Source organism: Elephantulus edwardii, unplaced genomic scaffold (genome assembly GCF_000299155.1).
Source record: "Elephantulus edwardii isolate Elephantulus edwardi_28Jun2011 unplaced genomic scaffold, EleEdw1.0 scaffold00003, whole genome shotgun sequence".
Taxonomy (NCBI): Eukaryota; Metazoa; Chordata; class Mammalia; order Macroscelidea; family Macroscelididae; genus Elephantulus; species Elephantulus edwardii.
The window spans coordinates 33,464,804-33,483,867 of NW_006399753.1; the positions used below are offsets into that span (position 1 = coordinate 33,464,804).

A 19,064-nucleotide genomic window follows, 5' to 3' on the forward strand; every position below is an offset into this window, starting at 1 on the left:
GTACCTGAATGTCTATGGTGACTTATTCCATAAGGAATTGTGCTTCTAATCCAAATGCTACACCCTTGAAAGGTTTGATTCACCACTTGCTCCAAGAAAGAAATATGGATAATGTCCTCCAAGCTTTGGAACCTGGCTAGAGGGTCAGGTATGAATTAGTTCTGACTCAATGGTAATGAGCTGACGATGAGGAAGAGAATCTTAAAAGCCTGCAAGCAAGTATGGGTAGAGGGGGATTATCTCCATTCACCTAAAATAAGAAGAGAGTCAAGGATAGGAGAAGGAAATGCAATTCATGGTTAATCATCCCCATGATCTTTTGCCTCCACTACCAAGTGATCAGAACAACTGGGTAGTGGCCTGGCTCCCATTAACAAATATTTTGATCAAAGATTTTATACAAAAACATATTGGATCAAAAGAGCTAACACGCCAAATAGAAAAACAAAATTTATGGTTTCTAGACTTACTGGAGTTATGGAAGGTGGATGAACCCCTGAAACTATTAACTTGAAATATCTTTGATCCTTTAACAAAAACATCCTCTCAAGTCATCTGGAAGTCAAATAGTAATTTCACTAATTAATAAAAAACATGTACCTTAAGCATTTGCTCTTTTGATAACCACATATACGAGAGCAGATTGACAACAGCAACTTAAAATATTAGACAAGAGCCTTAGAGTCTAATGTGTTTATGTTCATGGAAAGAAACAACTCAGAAAAGGAGGCTAAGAAAGGTAGCACATATCAAAGAACGTAATCAAAGGAACTAAATTTTACAGGTAGCCACTACTGAAGTGGTGTCAGCTTTACTGTATATCTTCTCAACAACCATGGCGTGGTATTTTCATTCCCTTCATATGCTGGCGAAAGCTGAATAATGAATAAGAAAGACCAAACAAAAATTGATTCTTTTGAATTTTTATGTTGGCAAAGAACATTGAATATGATATGGACTATCAGAAGAACAAACAAATCTGTCTTGAAGAAGTACAGCCAGAAAAATTCTTAGAAGTGAGAATGGTCAAACTTCATCTCATATACTTTGGACACGTCATCAGGAAGGACAAATCCCTGGAGAAGAACATCTTCCTTGATATTTTGTTGTTATTATTATTTGTCATCAAGTAACCTGCAACTCTATGTACAACAGCCCTAAACCATGCTCTATCCCTTGCCAATCTTATTGTCTCCAACACACCTATCCCCATTACCCCAGTAACTGAATCAATTAATCTCATTGAGAGTCTTTCCTCTCCTGCGCTATCCCTCCACCCTTCCAATCCTCTCCAAGGATTGATCCTGCCTTGCAACATGTCCAAAGTATATTAGACGAAGCTTCAGAATCCTTGCCTCCAAGGAGCAGCCTGGCTTCACACTCTCCAGGACTAACTTGTTTGTTCTCCTAGCAGTCCATGGTAGATTTAATACTCTTCTCCAGCACCACAGCTCAAAGGCATCAACTCTCCATATATCATCTCTAGTCCTTGTCCAGCTCTCTGATGCATAGCAAGGAATTGCAAAGACCATGGCCTGTATCAGGTGCATCTTAGTTTCCAGAATGACATTGTTGTTCTTCAGTACTTTGGAGAGGTCTCTGACAGCAGACTTTCCCCGTGCAATTCATCTTTTAATTTCCTGGCTGCTGGTACCAATAGTGTTGATTGTAGAGCCAAACAAACTGAAGCTGTAAGCAATATCAATCTCTTCATCATCTATCATGTTGTTTCTGCCAATCGGTCCAGGGGTGAGAATCTGAGGGCTACAGTCCTTGACCTTCTGCAGCAAGAGCTTCAGGTTTTCCTCAGTTTCAGCAAGCAGAATTGTGTCATCTGCATAATGCAGATTGTTGATGAGTCTACCTACAATCCTGATGCCACACTTCTCCTCAGAGAGCCCAGCCTCCTGGATAATGTGTTCTGCATATAGGTTGAAAAGATATGGAAATAGGACACATCCTTGATGCACACCATTCACAATTCTGAACCATGCAGAGTTTTCTTGCTCTGTTTTAATAGCTGCCTTCTGGCCCAAGTATAGTTTTAACATAAGCACAATCAAGTGTTCTGGGATTCCCATTCTCAGAGTCAGACACAGATTGCTGTGATCCACAAAGTCAAATGCCTCTGCATAGTCAATAAAGTACAGATAGACATTCCTCTGGTACTCTCTGCTTTCAGCCAAGATCCATCTAACATTAGCTATAATATCCTTTGTGTCACAGACTCTTCTAAACCCAGCCTGCACGTCAGGCAATTCTCTGTTGATGTGCTTTTCCAGTTGTTTTTGGATAATCTTCAGCAGAATCTTGCCTGCATGTGATATCAATGATATTCTTTGGTAATTTTCACACTCTGTCAGACCACCTTTCTTTGGAATAAATATAGGAATAAAAATAGGAATAAATGTAGATCTCTTCCAGTCAATTGGCCAGGTGGCTATTCTCCAGATTTCTTGGCAAAACTTGCATCTGTCTGCTGAAATATGTCAATTGGTATGTCATCAACTCCTGGGGCCTTGTTTTTTGCCAATTCTTTGAGAACAGCCTGAACTCCTTCCTTCATCACCACAGGCTTTTGCTCATCTATTGTTTCATGAAATTGTTCTGTGTCCACCAATTCCTTTTGGTACAATGACTCTGTATACTCTTCCCATCTTCTTTAATGCTTCCTGGATCATTCAATATTTTGCCCAAGGCACCCTTAAGTATTGCAACTCAAGGTTTGAATTTGTTCTTCAGTTCCTTGAGCTTAAGAAATGCTGAGAGAGTTTGGCCCTTTTGATTTTCTCATTCCAGCTCCATGCACATTTCACTGTAATACTTTACTTTGTTTTGTCTTCCTGTGCTGCACTTTGGAATCATCTGTTCAACTCCTTCATATCTTGATATTTTTCCCCCTTTGCTTTGGCTTCTTGGCCAGTGCAGTATTTAGAGTTTCTTCTGATATCCATCTTGGTATTTTCTTCCTCCTCTGTCTTTGTAATGACCTTTTACATTCTTCCTGGATGATATTCTTTTTTTTTTTTTTTTTATGATATTCTTGATAGCCTCCCACAGCTCATCTGGTCTTTGCTCAAAGTTGTTCCTGAGAGGGTTTTGAAATTCAGGTAGGATAGATAAACTCAAGGTCAAATTTTGGTCTCTGTGGGCTGATTTAATTTTCCTCAGCTTCAGCTTGAACTTGCATAAGTAGTTGATGGTCTGTTCCACAACCAACACCTGCACCTGGCCTAGTTTTCACCGCTGATATTGAGCTTCTCCAGCGATTCTTTCCACAGATGTAATCGATGTGATTCCTATGCATACCATCAGGTAAAATGTGTATATCCTGCTTTGAGGTTTCTTATAAAATGTATTTGCAATGAATAAGTCGTTGGTTGTGCAAAATTCTATCATTCTATCTCCGGCTTCATTTCTGTCACCAAGTCCATGTTTTCCAACTGCTGAACCTGCTTCTCTATTCTCAAATGTTTGCATTCCAGTCACCCATTTTTATTAATGCATTGGGAGGGGGGAAGGAAGAGTCTCAAAGGGATAGTTCTACACAGTGGCTGCAACAATCAACAAAACAAATTAAATTTGGGGGGGGAAGAACCAAGAGAAAAACATAAATAAATCATAGGATATTCACTTCAAGTAGATCTTTTTTATCCAAGCATAGTTTCATATCTAATGTTGGTCATTTAAAATATATTAGTTTAATGATTACTGTAAATTTTCCACATGTTGCCACATTTCATTAAAAATATTTTTTAGTAATATTTTTAATATCATTACCCATCTTACCAGTAAAGCCTTTAAGTATTGGGAAGCTGTCAAGCTCACAGTGGAAGATCCAAGTTTTCCAAACTCAAATTTGCACATGAAAACTTGAATTATATCATTGGCAACAAACATTGTCAGTTGTTTTCCTTGAAGTGACAGACTCACTTTATTCATTTCTGAGAAAAATGCCTGCTATATAGCTGAGTCTGAATAACCACAGTTTGTCTGTTAGTAAAAATGGTGTTCCATGGCAGAAGCAGCTAGTTCAGCTCACAACTAAAACAACAACTTGTGCAAGACAAGCATTGTGTTTTATGGATATACTCCCTTTTGTCATACAAAATAATACAAAATCCCCTTTTGTCAGACAAAATCATTCATTGCTATTACATATTCAAGGACAGTTTTAAGTAACTGCTCACCAGCTTTTTTATATTTCAATAATTTAAAAACTCATGATGCTAGTCCACAGACAAATATGTGAAGGAAATCCAAAATCAGAGAACTTAGTGTATTTTAAATTTGGCATCTCAAGCTGGAAGGGGCTATTCAATAAGTAGGCATGGGAAAACTGAATGACCATCTGGAAAAAATGCAGCCATATTTCACACCATACACTAGCATAAACTTAAAATTGATCAAATATTTTAAACCATAAGCCAAATTAGTACTGTGACTCAAAATTCAGAAGCCATAAGAAAAATAAAAATAAAAAGAAATCTTCCAAGAAACAACATAAGCAAAGTCATTAGACATCAACAAACTGAGAAAAAAAAATTGCAACGGCTATCATAAACAAAGGAGTAATATCACAAATTCATAAAGAGTTCATCACAAAAAAATCAATGTTTAAGAACAATAAGATCAAAATATCAGAACAAATAAGTCCCAAGAAAGGAATTTTTAAAATGGCTCTTAATATATGAACGAGTCCCAACCTCACACAAGCAGAATTAACTAACTAAACAAATGTGCCTACTCAGAAATTAGTTTCATCTACTTGATTTGGGGGATTAAAAAAAATCAAAATTGTATTAAAAATTAAAATGCTGTTGGAGAGATTGGGGAAATAGAGATTCTCATATAATATTAGTATAAGGGCACTGAATTATATAACCTCAAACAGGGTAATTAGCAATATTTTTCAGCATTAAAAATTTATATAAATTTTTAGCTCAAATGAGAGCTCTGCTGGCACAGTCCATAGAGAACTGCACAGCTAACAAAAAGGTTCTTAGTTCAAATCCACCAGCAGCTTCATAGGAAAATGATGGACAGTCAAGTCCTCTGCAATTTATGACCTTTGAAGCCCAAGGGAGGATCAGCTATGAATGGATTTTAACTACACATCAATGAGAGAGTGAAGGAGTGTTTGGTCTAACAATTTCATGTGTAGGTATATAACCTATATATAAATTTACACATTAGCCAAAATATGCAAAAAATTATTTATTGCCACAGCATAAATAATAGCAAAAGAGACATCAAATCCTCTTCAAAAGAAATGTAGCTTACAAAATTATGGTGCATTCACACAATGAAATTCTAGGCAGTTACCTAAAATTTAAAAAATGTTTGTATGGAAAGATCTCTAGTATTACTTACTAAGCTTTTTTAAAAGGGTATAGAAAGCTGAATGTGCTTCAGCTATTCTTAGAGGTTTGGGATTTTTTAAAAAATCACAAAGGGATTGGCTAATCATGCCATTAAATTCAGTGGATTAAGCAGAAATTGAGAATCTCACCACTAGGAAGGCTGAAGCAGAGTGTGCTGCGTGTACATCCTTCAGGGTCAAAGATAATTACGCCACTCAGACTGGAGCCTACAAGAGCACCAGAAGCAGTCACAGCAGAGAACTAGAGACCTGATGGGAGACAGAGCTGATCTTTGTACTGCTATTCCACCGGACCAGAGCTACAAGCTTTTCCCCAAGTTTGTTGCAGGACTTGAAGGGAGAGATGCCATAATAGGCAGAATGCCATAACTGGAGCTTTGTAACAATGGCCTAAAGACATGAGGCTCAAGGCTTAGGTGCCTGTGAGCACATTTTGGAAGCTGTCTGACTGAGTAATTGTGTCTTTCTGCCAATCTGAATTATAGCTTTTTTACTTCCCTAATACACACTGTAATCGAGAGGAAGGAGAAGAGGCTACATAGACTGCATAAACATATTTGTTTATATTTACATAAATGTATCTATGGAAAAAAATACAGAAACTACATTACGAATGATAGTTGTGTAGAAGACAGGTAAAGGTATTTCTCATTCTGTACCCTTTTTTAAATGTTGTTGTTGTTATGTGCCATCGAGTCATTTGCGACTCATAGCGACTCTATGTACAAGAGCTCTAAACGCTGTTCTATCCTGTGCCAACCTAGCCATCTCAAACGCACTTATTCCCACCGCTCCAGTCACAGAAACGATCCATCTTATCGAAGGTCTTCCTTTCCTTCGCCGCCCCTCCACTCTGCCAAACATAGGTGATCATATTATCTACTGTCTAAATAGCAGAAAATGGGACATGGGGTGACAGGGCCATGAACAACTCTCTGAAAGGGCCAGAGGGACTAAGAATACAGCCCCTCGCAACCACAGATAAAGCAGATAAAGAGCCTATAGCCCAGCCCCATGGTGTTCTAGAGCCACACCAATACCAAGAGGTTCATTTATTCCTTGATGACTCACAGACTCAGGGTTGTGGTACTGCGAACGGGGTTTATTAGAGAAGTAAGTTAGAAAGTGGGGGAGAAAAAGAATATCACCCAAAACAAGTCTGGGTTTTAGCTCAAGTTACAAGGCACAATTCCTCAATTAGTCTAAGCTCTGGTTTCAGTTCAGCAGTCTAATCGAAATCATTCAGCAGGTTTGCCTCAGAGCAGTTATAAGTCAGGTTCTCCATCAAGCATCTAGCAAGAACAGCAAAAGCCTTTAACTGTGACCTTGATCTCAGGGCTTCTTTGCTTATTATACCTTGCCAAAGTTTCTCTGTGGCAATGCCACTGTTTCTCCGCCAACAGGGTTCTCACTCTCAACAGGGTTTTGCTCCAGTCTCCCTCGGTCTTTCTGCCACAAGTGTTGCTTGCCTCAAGTGCTACTGCCCATTGTGGGAAGTACTTCTCTTATCCTACTCCCACAGTTGTTGCTGATTTGTAAGATCATGTGCCTGAAATTAAGATAGCTGGAAACAGGGGGGGGGTGGGATAATAGCTAAAAAAAAAAGCCAACTTTAGGCTAACACTGCATCTACTCAAAATTTTAGCAAAAATATTTTTCACATCCATTATTTTTAAAAGAAAATTAATCACATAAAAATTTTCACTTTTAGGTAGCCTGGAGTAAATTTTTTAAATATCTTCTCTTGAAAAGTAAACTAGATCATATTAGTATTCAGAAGGAGCCTTAGTGGCACAACATTTTAATAATTTGGCTTTAATTGAAAGGTCTACTCATCAGGCTGCTCACAGACAAAAAGATTTGCCAATCTAATTCCATAAATATTATTGTTGTGGTTGTTGTTAAGTGCCGTCAAATCAAGTATGACTCATAGCAACTCTATGACAAAAGATCTGAACCCTATTCTACAACTACTTTCATTTCTCTAATGTTCACAGAGTTTGCAAAAGTATGTTGTTTAGGAAGTGGGTGCCAATCCTGCCTCCAAGCCTGTCATTCTGGGAGCTCTACCAAACACTGTCTGCCATCAGTAACCATGATGGCATTTCACACACCAGCGGCAAAGCATTTGTTCAGTATTACCAAGTTATCTCAGTACCACAAACTGACAGACTAGTACTGGACCACTTAGAAGAAAGTTCTTCCCAAGCACAATTAACACTGGGCCTGAGGGCCTGTGAATTTTAAACACAAAGTCTGCCTACCAGGTCCTGATCAACTTAAACAAGAGGCTTCCAGCTCAAAGCTGATTATTATCTAAATCCAGTCAATTCAGTAAATCCAGTAAATTCACAAGATTGTGAATGAAATAAAAAACATTTACAATCAACACCCTAGGAAATCCTATAGAGCAGTTCTACATTGTGTTATAGGGTCACTATGAGTGGGAATTAACAATACTCAAAGCTAAGCATACAATTCAATGAGAACACTGACTTTTTTTTAAATCTGTAAGAAAATACAGTTACACTAGTAATATATTTTTTGTGGGATAATATTGTTATGGTTCTGCTAGATGGAGCATAAATACTGCCTTTGTCTGTACTTTAAAGCAAATTCATAACTATTTTGTTTTAAAGTGGACTCTTGGCCATGCCTATGGGTACTCCCACAGCTTGCCTTGCACCGGGGGTGGCCTTCTAGTCAGCTGTGCATCTATATTAGGCAACTCAATTTTCACAAGAGGATATCAATCCGATTCCCAATTCAACTGTCTGTTAAAGCATATGGGTCCCTATTTAATTGGCAACATAGACTAGCAGCACTCCAGGTACTTGTCAGCAAATACAATCTTGAACTCATGCTGTCCAATACTGATCAAAATCTTGCTTGAAGGATAAGAGTGGACATTTGCTTTCTCTTTTTCTTGGCAGCTCAACACCCAGATGCCCTTCTTATTTTGGGAAATCCTAAAATAGGTGGAACATAGGGTCCTGCTTCTCCCCACAAACAGCAAAGAGCAGATATTCCCTTTACTCCTTAGAAGTTAGACATATAAATCTGATTTAGGCTTGATAGTTAAATGATTGATCCTCAGGGCACCTTGTCTTATGAGAGAGGGAAGCAAAACTTGAGAAACAATCAGAAATCATTCATCACAGAAGTAGTGGCCGAAATGAGAATTTGCAGGATCGGGGCAACTATCTACCTACCGCAACATCACAGAAGTTCTGAAAATTCCTATGATAGTATGTCTCCTGGCCTTTGCCTTCCTTGACTCCTACCTATGTCGAGCCTTGTTCTCTAACTTCTCCATCAATTTTAAAAGCCACTTGATATCCTTCCAATTTTTTCTTTCTTTCTTCCTTTTCTGTAAAGGTAGACAAGGGTGTTTTTTTAATCTTGATTACAACTAAGAACTATGAATGATATGATACAAAGATTTTCTGTGGAATAGATTAAGTAAATTGGCCACCTTTATGAGCTTGTTCAAGGGCTCAAACCTCTTCCTGAGTTGTGCTGTTGTTTTGTTTTTTTGTTGTTTTTTTTAATGCAGAGGTAGACTTAAGATCAGTTTTTATTCCTATGGATATGATTTGACCTTCTTTAAATTTCATATGAGTAGTTGATGGTCTGTTCCGCAATCCACATCTGGCCAGTTTTTACTACAGATATTGAACTACTCCAATGATTCCTTCCACAGATGCAATTGATGTGACTCCTGTGTATACCATCAGGTGAAATCCATGTGTATAGCTTGTGTTTGTATTTCTTATAAAAGGTATTTGCAATGAATAAATAATTGATTGTGCAGAATTCTATCATTCTATCCTCAGCCTCATTTCCGTTACCAAGTCTGTTTTCCAACTACTGATCCTTCTTCCTGGTTCCCAACTTTTGCATTCTAGTAACCTATTGTTATTATTAATGGGACAGCAGTCAGTGCTTGAATATTGAATATTCCATGTACTGCTAGGAGGACAAACAAGTTCGTCCTGTAGAGGGTGAAGCCAGACTGCTCCTTAAAGGCAAGTATTCTGAAGCGCCATCTGACATACTTTGGACATGTTGCAAGGCGGGATCAGTCCTTGGAGAGGGATGTCATGCTTGGGAGAGTGGAGGAACAGTGCAGGAGAGGAAAACCCTGGATGAAGTGGATTGATTCAGTGACTGATTCAGTGACTGGGGTAATGGAGGTAGGTGTGTCAGAGACAATAAGATTGGCACAGGATAGAGCAGGGTTTAGGGCTGTTTGTACATAGGGTCACTATGAGTCGCAGGCAACTCGATGGCACACAACAACAACAACACTGTTATTAATGCATCTTGGTTGCATGCTCGATAGACTTCTGACTGCAAAAGTTGGTAGAAATAATCTATTTCCTCCTCTTTGGCTCTGGTTGTTGGTGCATAAATTGGAATCACAGTGGTATTAACAGGTCTTCCTTGTACATGTCTGGATATTCTCCTGTTGCTAATTATATTTCAAGATGGATCTAGAAATGGCCTTTTTAACTATAAAAGTGACCCCATTTTTTTCTTACCTTTTCATCTCCAGGATAGTAGATCATACAATTGTCTGGTTCAAAATGCCTCAGGCCAATCTATCTCATTTCATCAATACCAATACCAAATACCAAATATGTCAATATTTATACATTCCATTTCTTTCCTAACAATGATAGATGGAGAAGAGATTGAGGTTAACAATTACAGCTTGCCTGGCTCCATAATCAACACATAAGCCAACAGTCAGGAAATCAGAAGACAAAGTTGCCAGGGACCTCTCCAGAGTACTAAAAAGCAATAGTGTCATTCTAGAGACTAAGGTGCACCTGATCCATGCCATAGTCTTCACAATTACTTGCTATGTATCAGAGAGCTGGACAATGAATAAGGATGACAGAAGAAGAATTTGAGTTATGGTGCTGAAGAAGAGTCTTGAACATACTACTAATGACCGCCAAGAAAACAAATAGGTCTGTCTTGGAGAGGGTGAAATCAAGTTTCTCCTTGGAGGCTAGGATTTTGAAGCCCCATCTCACCTATTTTGGGGATGTGGCCAAGAGGGACTGATACTTGGAGAAGGACACCATGCTCAGAAGGATAGAGGGACAGCGCAGGAGAGGAAGACCTCTGAAGAGATAGATTAATACAGTAACTGGGACAATGCGGGTAGGTGTGTCAGAGTCAGTGAGACTGGCTCAGGACAGGACAGTCTTCAGAGCTTCCTTACATAGAGTTGCTATGAGTTGCAAGAAACTCAATGGGACCTAAAAACAACAACAAGGAGCCTAAGGGAGCTCTTGTGGCCTACTAGTAAGAAACTATGCTGCAATCCCAGAGGCAGGCAGTTTGAATCCACCAGCAACTTCATGGGAGAAAGATCACAATCCCTGCCTTAAAATTAATTGCCTCTGAAAACCCACCAGAGGGTCAGCAATGGGTTGATTCCAACTCAATGATACACAACAAAAATAATGTGCCTAGTATGCAGGTCTCCAAAACTTATCTTTTTTGGAAGTAAACTTTTATGTGATATCATAGGATAGGGTGATACTCTAAAATACTAATTATTTTGTCAGTAATATTTTAAATTCATCATGTTACTAATTTCATGTGAAATTTAGGAGTCATTATTGTACAGTCTTAGTATCAAAGTCTTGGGCCTTTCTAAGTAATTAGTGGGATTTACATTATTAATAACAAAAAAAAAATGTGTGTTACTAGTATTACTGTTGGGAGCTCTGGTGGCCTAGTGGTAAGAGCTGTACTGCAATCCCAAAGGCACATGGTTCAAATCCACCAGGAGTTCCACGGAAGAAAGATGGGCAATTTCCTCCCATTCAATTAGACTGCCTCTGAAAACCTTTGAGAGGGTCAGCTATGGGTCGGTTCTGACTTGATGGTACATAACAAACAACAAATTGTAATATAATAATTTGTAATTGTAATTATAATAATTTTATTATTTGAAACAAATTTCATGGTTGTTATTCTTTTCTTGAGAAATCCCATACGTTGGAATAAAGAAGATAATATGTTGAGATGATCCTGATTTAAAGTTATGAAGACTAGATACAGTCAAATGACAAATAGTAAGAAAGTCTATAATACTAGCAAGACAGTAATCAAATTTACAAACGTTGGTGTCTAGTCTATTCATCAGTTCATATCCACCAGCTGCTCCACAGGAAAAAGATGAGACACTCTCCTGTGAAGAAACCCAATGGAGGATTCCCCATGAGTCAGAATCGACCCTACAGCAGTATGGTTTTGGTTATGTTTGCTTTCTAGCCTGGACAATAACACTACTAGCAGAGCACTGTTATTTTGAGAAAAAGACAAAGTTATCAAAAACTGTATTAGTGAACGATCTCAGTGTCACAAGGACAAATACTGTGTAAGACCATTATTGTAAAAATAGAAAGTTAACCAGTAAAACATTTATGGGAATCCAAGGGGGAAAGGGCAGGAGCAGAGGGGTGAGGATAAGCAGTGGCAAAACCACAAGGTAGCACAATTTGGTGGGTAGAAGAAAGGGGTGAAAGAAATTGGAAGGATCAAGCAGGCACCTGAAAAGACAGGGTAATGTTGGGCAAGGTCCAATGGTGATTAATTTTCTAAAACATGATGCGCGGTGGCGAGTTCTGGTGACCTAGTGCAATCTCAGAAGTGTATGGTTCGAATCCACCAGATGCTCTGCTGGAGAAGGAGGAACAATCTCCTCCTGTACCAATCAGATCTGATTTGATGGTACACACAGAAAATAATGAAATTACATTGAAGTCTATGGGGGAGAGAATAGTCTAAAAGTATTATATTTTAGGGCATTACTTTTATCGTAGAAGTACGCAATGAGGGTTGCAGAGTGGATTATATTTGGGGGTAGGGAGTGGGGTTTGGGGAGGTGTGGGGGGATTGTGTACCAATGAGGGAGTTTTTCTTTTGCTTTTCAAGGAGAGGAGCAAACGGGAGGGGGGGGGGGAGCGGTTTGTGTGGGGAGAAGGGTGCAACAATGAATGAATGGAATTCCAAAATCTCTGTAGATGTTCATTGAAATGAAAAATAAACAAACTAAATTATTTTTAAAAAAATAATTAAATGAAATAAATTTTTTAAAAACCCATAATGCATGGAAATTATTATATGAAAATCAATGTGAATGAAAAATAATGTGAAATAATGGATATGAACTTCATAAGCAAACGAATATAATTTTTTTTAAAATCATACTTAAAAAAAGAACTGTATTAACCAAACCCAGAACAAGTGTAATAAGTAGAGATGTGTAAGAACTAGTAAGATAGATAACAATTCTTAAAACAATAATAAAACTTGAAATTTAATATATCAGAATTGGGAAGTTCAAATTTCAAATATGACCAACAGAAAAGTTTTAGGATCTAGAAAACAGCCATCATTGAAGTTAAAAATGTTTAAAAGTACAGGAACCTTGCATTTTCCTGGAAGATGGCAAGATGGGATACAGAAGAAGACTGAAATCTAGCTGCCGAATCATTTTCTCAAATGGAACTGCTGACTTTTTAGATGATTTAGGGGAAAGAACTCTGCCTTTTTCTCTATCTCTCCTTCCTATGTGCTGGAAAGATGATAATAAAAATGGCATCTAAGAATCCATACTTCTCTTCTAGTTGTGATTAATATGAGCACAGTCAGTAATTGGCTTTCTGCTTCAGAATTATCTTGCCACTAGGTGTTCTCTGATCCTGCTTCCTCTATGTGAACAGCCCACTGAAAGATAATCCTACTTCTTCTAGGGAGGAAAAGTCTATTCAGCTGAATATCAAAGTGTGAAAAAAGAAAGAATTCATTGGAGAATAAAGAATAGAACAATGCATGCTGGACAAGAGAAACAATTGAAAAGCACAAACATTTTAAAAATTATCTGTACATAGAATTACGAATACAGTGTCTTGAACACAGGATGGATTTAGGACTGTAGCAAGAGAAAAAGTCTGCAAAATGACAGAGATATTATACCACGCCACAGATTTGGGGCTTTATTTTAACAGAATGAAAGTCTGACAGATTCCTGGCTAGTACATGACTAACCAGGAGTAAACACTATGTTTTTCTTCTCGTGCATGGACTTGTTACTAATCAGAGTATTTCAAAAACGAGTGAATGCTGAGGGTAAATATGAATGAATGTTTTAAGTGTTGAAGGGAACCTGCACACCTTTGAAGAAACAAGTAAAAAAATTAAAACAACGAACAACAAAAACTCAAAAATAACCCAGGATAAAACAGAAGAAGCCATTAATAAAAAGTAAATTCTGAAGAAAATAAACTAACTTCAACACAATAATAAAGTGAATACCTAAAATTCAATTATAAACAGGGCTTTCAGGAATTAATCATCATTTTCTGACTCCAAAATCCAATAGTTAGATTGAAAAGGAGAACGACCACTACCAAAAATCAAATTAGAGGCCTAGATGAAAGAAATACTGCAAAATTCAGAGCAAGTAGAGAAGGAGATGGACTTGTGTTTTCATCCACAAAGGATCAACTGCTCTGAGACAGAGCCTCTTCTGGTAAACAAGAAGATTTGGGTGTGGGGGTAGGAAGGAAGTGTACAATAATGAACGAATAAAAAAAATTCAACTCTTCTGTAAACTTTCATTAAAATAACAATTAAAAAATTATTTTTAAAAAAACCAAACAAACAAGGAGAGGTTAACCAATTTAGTAACAAGTACATCCAGCAAACTAAGCCCTCATCCTGGAGCGCACCATCAACCTCTGCCCTCTTACCAATTACACTTTTGGCACAAAAGATTCCCTATATGAAAAGGATGTCTCTGTTGCAGCCAGATTTCAATTCACAAGGGAAGAATTTTGATAAAATTAGAATGAGGAGAACTGCAGAAGGAGTTCTGGTTGTACATGAACACCGCCTACCTCATGTGTAACTGCTACAGCTGGGAACAACTTTCCTCAAATTACCTGGTGGTGAACTTAATCCAGAAGAAGATGAAGTTGAAGGACTAAAACACTTAGTGACAGAGATACTAGGTCATTAGGATGGAGTTCTGCAAGACTGGATCATTGATGGCTGCATCGGTAACTGGTAGAGAACAAATTTTGATCACCTCAGTACCCATATATTCCTGCCCATATCACAAAGCCTAAGGAGCACAAGAAGTTGTTTCTGGTTTAACTCCAAGAGAAAGCCTTGTTTGCAGTTCCCAAAAATTACAAGCTGGTAGCTGCACCATTGTTTGTACTGTATGACAATGCACCAGGATATGGACCCATCATTTCTTCTCTGTCTCCCTCAGCTCTCGAGCAGGTTTCATTTTATATACAACTGAAAGCTGCACGCTGGAGAACTAAAAGAAGCCGTCACTGTGAGCACAGCTATCAACAGTATAAGATATATGGTCGTGGTCGACAAAGATTGTTTTCCTCTTTCCTGATCCCTCAATGCTCCCCAATTTCCATTATTTGAATAGTAAAGTTAATATGAGTAACTAGATAGTGCTGTAAACACATGTGATAATGTTTAATTCACTTTTGTTTCTATTCATACTTTTATGTAACATTAAATAAGTGGACTTCTATTTGTATTTTTAACTTCACATTAAAGTTTTAAAATTATCTTTTAAAAAAGACTAGGAATACAGATGGAGGTGGGGCAGACACACCTAATTTCAAACACAATATCACAATCAGTACTATAATCCTTGAGGGAAGGGGGATGCGGGGAAAAGGACAACTTCTGGAGACATCCGCCTGGCTCAGGAAGATGGAACAACAGAACCGGATGCTGTTGCTGGGTCGAGGAATCAGTGATTAGAGTTCAGAAAATTGATTGGCAGTTATTTTCTCCCATTTTGTGAGCTGTCTCTCATCTTTTTACAAGGTCTTTTGATACACAAAACTTCTAGATTAGAAAGTAATCAGGCAAGACTGTGAATGTATTGTATTTATTTCAATTGAACCTTATAAATGTTTACAGTGGCAAATGTCATACATACATTTCACCAAAATGAAATGGGAAAAAATATTTTTAAAAAAAACATTCATTCCAGACATTGTAAAAGAAGCAGTGCTGAGCTGTGTGTTTTGTTGGGTTTTTTAATCTACAACAATAAAATAGGAAGAACAAAGCACTTAACAATTTTCTTGACAGGACTGCAACTCAAAAATCCTATACCTAACCAAGACATCATTCAAAAATTAGTTCTTTACAATGGGAAAAATGTGAATGCAGAATACAAATGCTTGCAGATATCAACACCAATAATCTATCCCCAACATAACCTATTTCAGAAATATTCAAGATAACAATACTCTAATAAAATGCCACGTGCATCAGAACAACAAATCCTTAAAAGAAAATGAAGAGGAGAGGAAGGAAGCAAAAAGCATCATTACACAAGTAATGCAGGGTTTCTTCATCTTGGTATTATGGACTATATCCTTCTTTGTTAAGGAGAGGCTATTGTGTGAATTGTAGGATGTTTAGCAGCATCCTGGGTTTCTACCCACTACATGCCAGCACTATCTGATGATCAAAAATGTACCCAGACATTGCCAGACATCCCCTGGGAGACAAAAGTGCCCCCTGGTTGAGAATCACTAATACAGTTCATAATTATCTATGTAGACAAAAACAGACAAAATCTTGGCAAAATAAGAGCTAAATAAGAATTTTTGAAGTAGAAGATACATACTCCGGTGAAAAAAATAACTGTTCCTTACTCTCTCTTACTGCCATTAAGCTGGAACCAATTCAAAGGTGATCCTCCACTGAGCTTCCAAGACTATAAATCCCCAGGGAGAAGTTACCCATCTTTCTTCCTCAGAGCCACTGGTAGATTCAAACTGATAGAGAAGTATGGCCCTTAGATTCGCAGCACAATTTGCAATGGACTGCGGTTCCAGAACTCCCTAAGAAAAATGTAATTATATTATATTATATTATTTTATTTATATTCTATTCTGCTTTGTTCTACTCTGTTAAAACAATCTTAAACTAATGTAATACAATGTTTCAGCAAAGTCCATATTAAGTGTAAAATAAGAGGGTAACCATGAGACTATGAAGCTCTCAGTGATTCATTTTACTTGGATCCACAATCGACACCTATGACAACAAAAATTTAAGAAATCAAAAGAGGTGTTGGAACATCTCCAAGGACCTCTCCAAAGTGCTAAAGAGCAACAATGTCAGTTAAAGACCAAGGTGCACTTAATCCAAGCCATTTTCTTTTCAATTGCTTTCTAAACATCTGAACGTTGGACCTGACTAAGGATGACAGACAAGAATCAGTGCCTTTTGACAGAAGAAGAATTTAAGTAATGTATTGTTTGGAAGCAGAAGTGCCATCCACTTCCTAAACAACATGCCTCTGGAAACTCTAGGAACTTTGATAAATGTCGATATTTGTAGAGGGGCTTCAGGCCTTTTGTTCATAGAGTTGCTATGAGTTGTGCTCAACTCAAAGGCAATCAACAACAACAACACTGAAAAAGAGAATTATTAAACACACCAAGGACCACCAAGAAAACAAATAGGTCTGTCTTGGAGAGAGTGAAAACAAGTTCCTCCTTAAAGGCTAGGATTTTGAAGCTCCGTCTCACATACTTTGGGCACATAACCAGGAGGGGCTGGTACTTGGAGGACATCACAGGAGAGGAAGACTCCAGATCAGATGGATTGATATAGTAACTGGAGCAATGGGGGTAGGTGTGTCAAGAGTAAGTGAAACTGGCTCAGGACAGGGCAGTCTTCAAAGTTGCTGTAAATAGGGTCGCTATGAGTCACAGGAGACTCCATGGCTCATAACAACAATAACCACCCTATGAACAGATCTGACCCTTATTCTATCCTGTGCCATCTTAATGATCTCTTCCATGCTCAAGTTCATTACAGTAATCACTGTGTCAATCCATCTCATGAGAGTCTTCCTATCTTTCACTGACTCTCTACCTTTCTAAACATGATGCCTGTCTCCGAGGACCAGTTCCTCCTGAAAATATGCTCAAAGTAAGTGAGACAAGGAACACCCCTGGTTGCACTTCTGTCAAGACAGATTTGGTTTTTTGGCAGTCCATAGGATATTCAATACTTTTCAACAACATCACAGTTTCAAAGGCATTGATCCTACTTCTGTCATTCTTATTCACTGTTCAACTTTCAGATGTGCAAGGCCCAAATGAACCACCATGGCTTAGGTCAAACGTAAATTAGTCTTTAAACTGACATTCCTTGTTCTTTAGCTCTTTGGAGAGGTCATTGACGATAGATTTATCACCAATGCAACACATCTTTTGATTTCTTGATTGTTGCTGCTATGGACTTTGATTGTAGATCCAAGTAAAAGGAAATCATTAACAACTTCTATCTATTTTACATCTATCATGAGGTTGCCTGTAGGTCCAGTGGTGAGGAATTTTTGGTTTCCTGATGTTGAGATATAATCCAGATTGAAGGCTGGAATCTTTGATATTTTTAGCAGCAAATGTTTCGAATCGTCTTCACTTTTTGCTAGCAAATTGTGTCATCTGCATAATGCAGGTTGTTCGTGAGTCTTCCTCTAATCCTGGTGTGACATTCTTCTTTATATAATCCAATTTCTTGAGTGATTTCTTCAGCATGCATACTGAACAAGTATGGAGATTGTATGGAACCCTAATTCACACCATTCCTTGTTTTAAACATAAGAGAATCATATAAAATTGGGATTTTTTTTTTCCTCTATGACGGTACAGTTAAGAATGCCTAACTTGTTATCATTACAACTAAGACGGTTGTAAAATGTATCCCTTGTAAAGTCTATTATATTTAAAAATATAAGCATGTACAATGGTCTGTATGCATGTGAAAGTTTAATAATGAATAAGGAAGGCTGAAGAAGAACTGATGTCTCTGAGTTGTGGTGTATTTAACTATGCTCATGGAAAACTAGTCATAGGCTAAGTCATTGTTCAAACACAATGTGGTTTAAAATCAAGAAAGATGTGTGTCAGAGTTCAATCTTTTTTCCATAGCTCTTCAATCTATATGCTGAGCAGATCATTCCAGAAGCTAGACTAAATGAAGAAGAATGTGGCATCAGGACTGGAGGAAGGCTCATCAACAACCTGTGTTTCAGCAAGTGAAAATTTGAAGCACTTACTGCAGAAGATCAAAGACTACAACTTTCAATTAGAGTTACATCTCAACATCAAGAAAACAAAATTCCTCACCACTGGACTAATAGGGAACATAATGATTGATGGAGAAAAGATCAAAGTTGTTAATGATGTAATTTTACTTGGATCTACAATCCATACTCATGATAACAGCAGTCAAGAAATCAAAAGATATGTTGCATTGAACAAATTTATTGTTAAGGATCTCTTTGAAATGCTAAAGTGCAAAGGTGTTACTTTTAAGATTAAGTAGCATTTTATCAAGCCATAATATTTTCAGTTGTTTTCTATGCATTTGAAAGTTGGGCAATGGATAAGACAGAATAAAGAATTGATGTCTTTCAATTGTATTGTCAAGGAGTATTGAATATATGGTTGACTGCCAACATAACAATAAAATTTTTATTAGAGAAAGTACAGCCAGAGTGTTCTTTAGAGACAAGGATGGTGACACTTAGTCTCACACACTTTGTACCTGTTATCAGAAGGGGCCAGTCCTTGGGAAAAAGACA

At 37.7% G+C, this 19,064-nt stretch overlaps 1 pseudogene; it reads left to right on the plus strand.

The window, feature by feature from the left end:
• Positions 1-13,491: 13,491 nt before the first annotated feature.
• LOC102852942 lies at positions 13,492-14,723 on the plus strand (annotated as a pseudogene).
• The last annotated feature ends 4,341 nt before the right edge of the window (positions 14,724-19,064 follow it).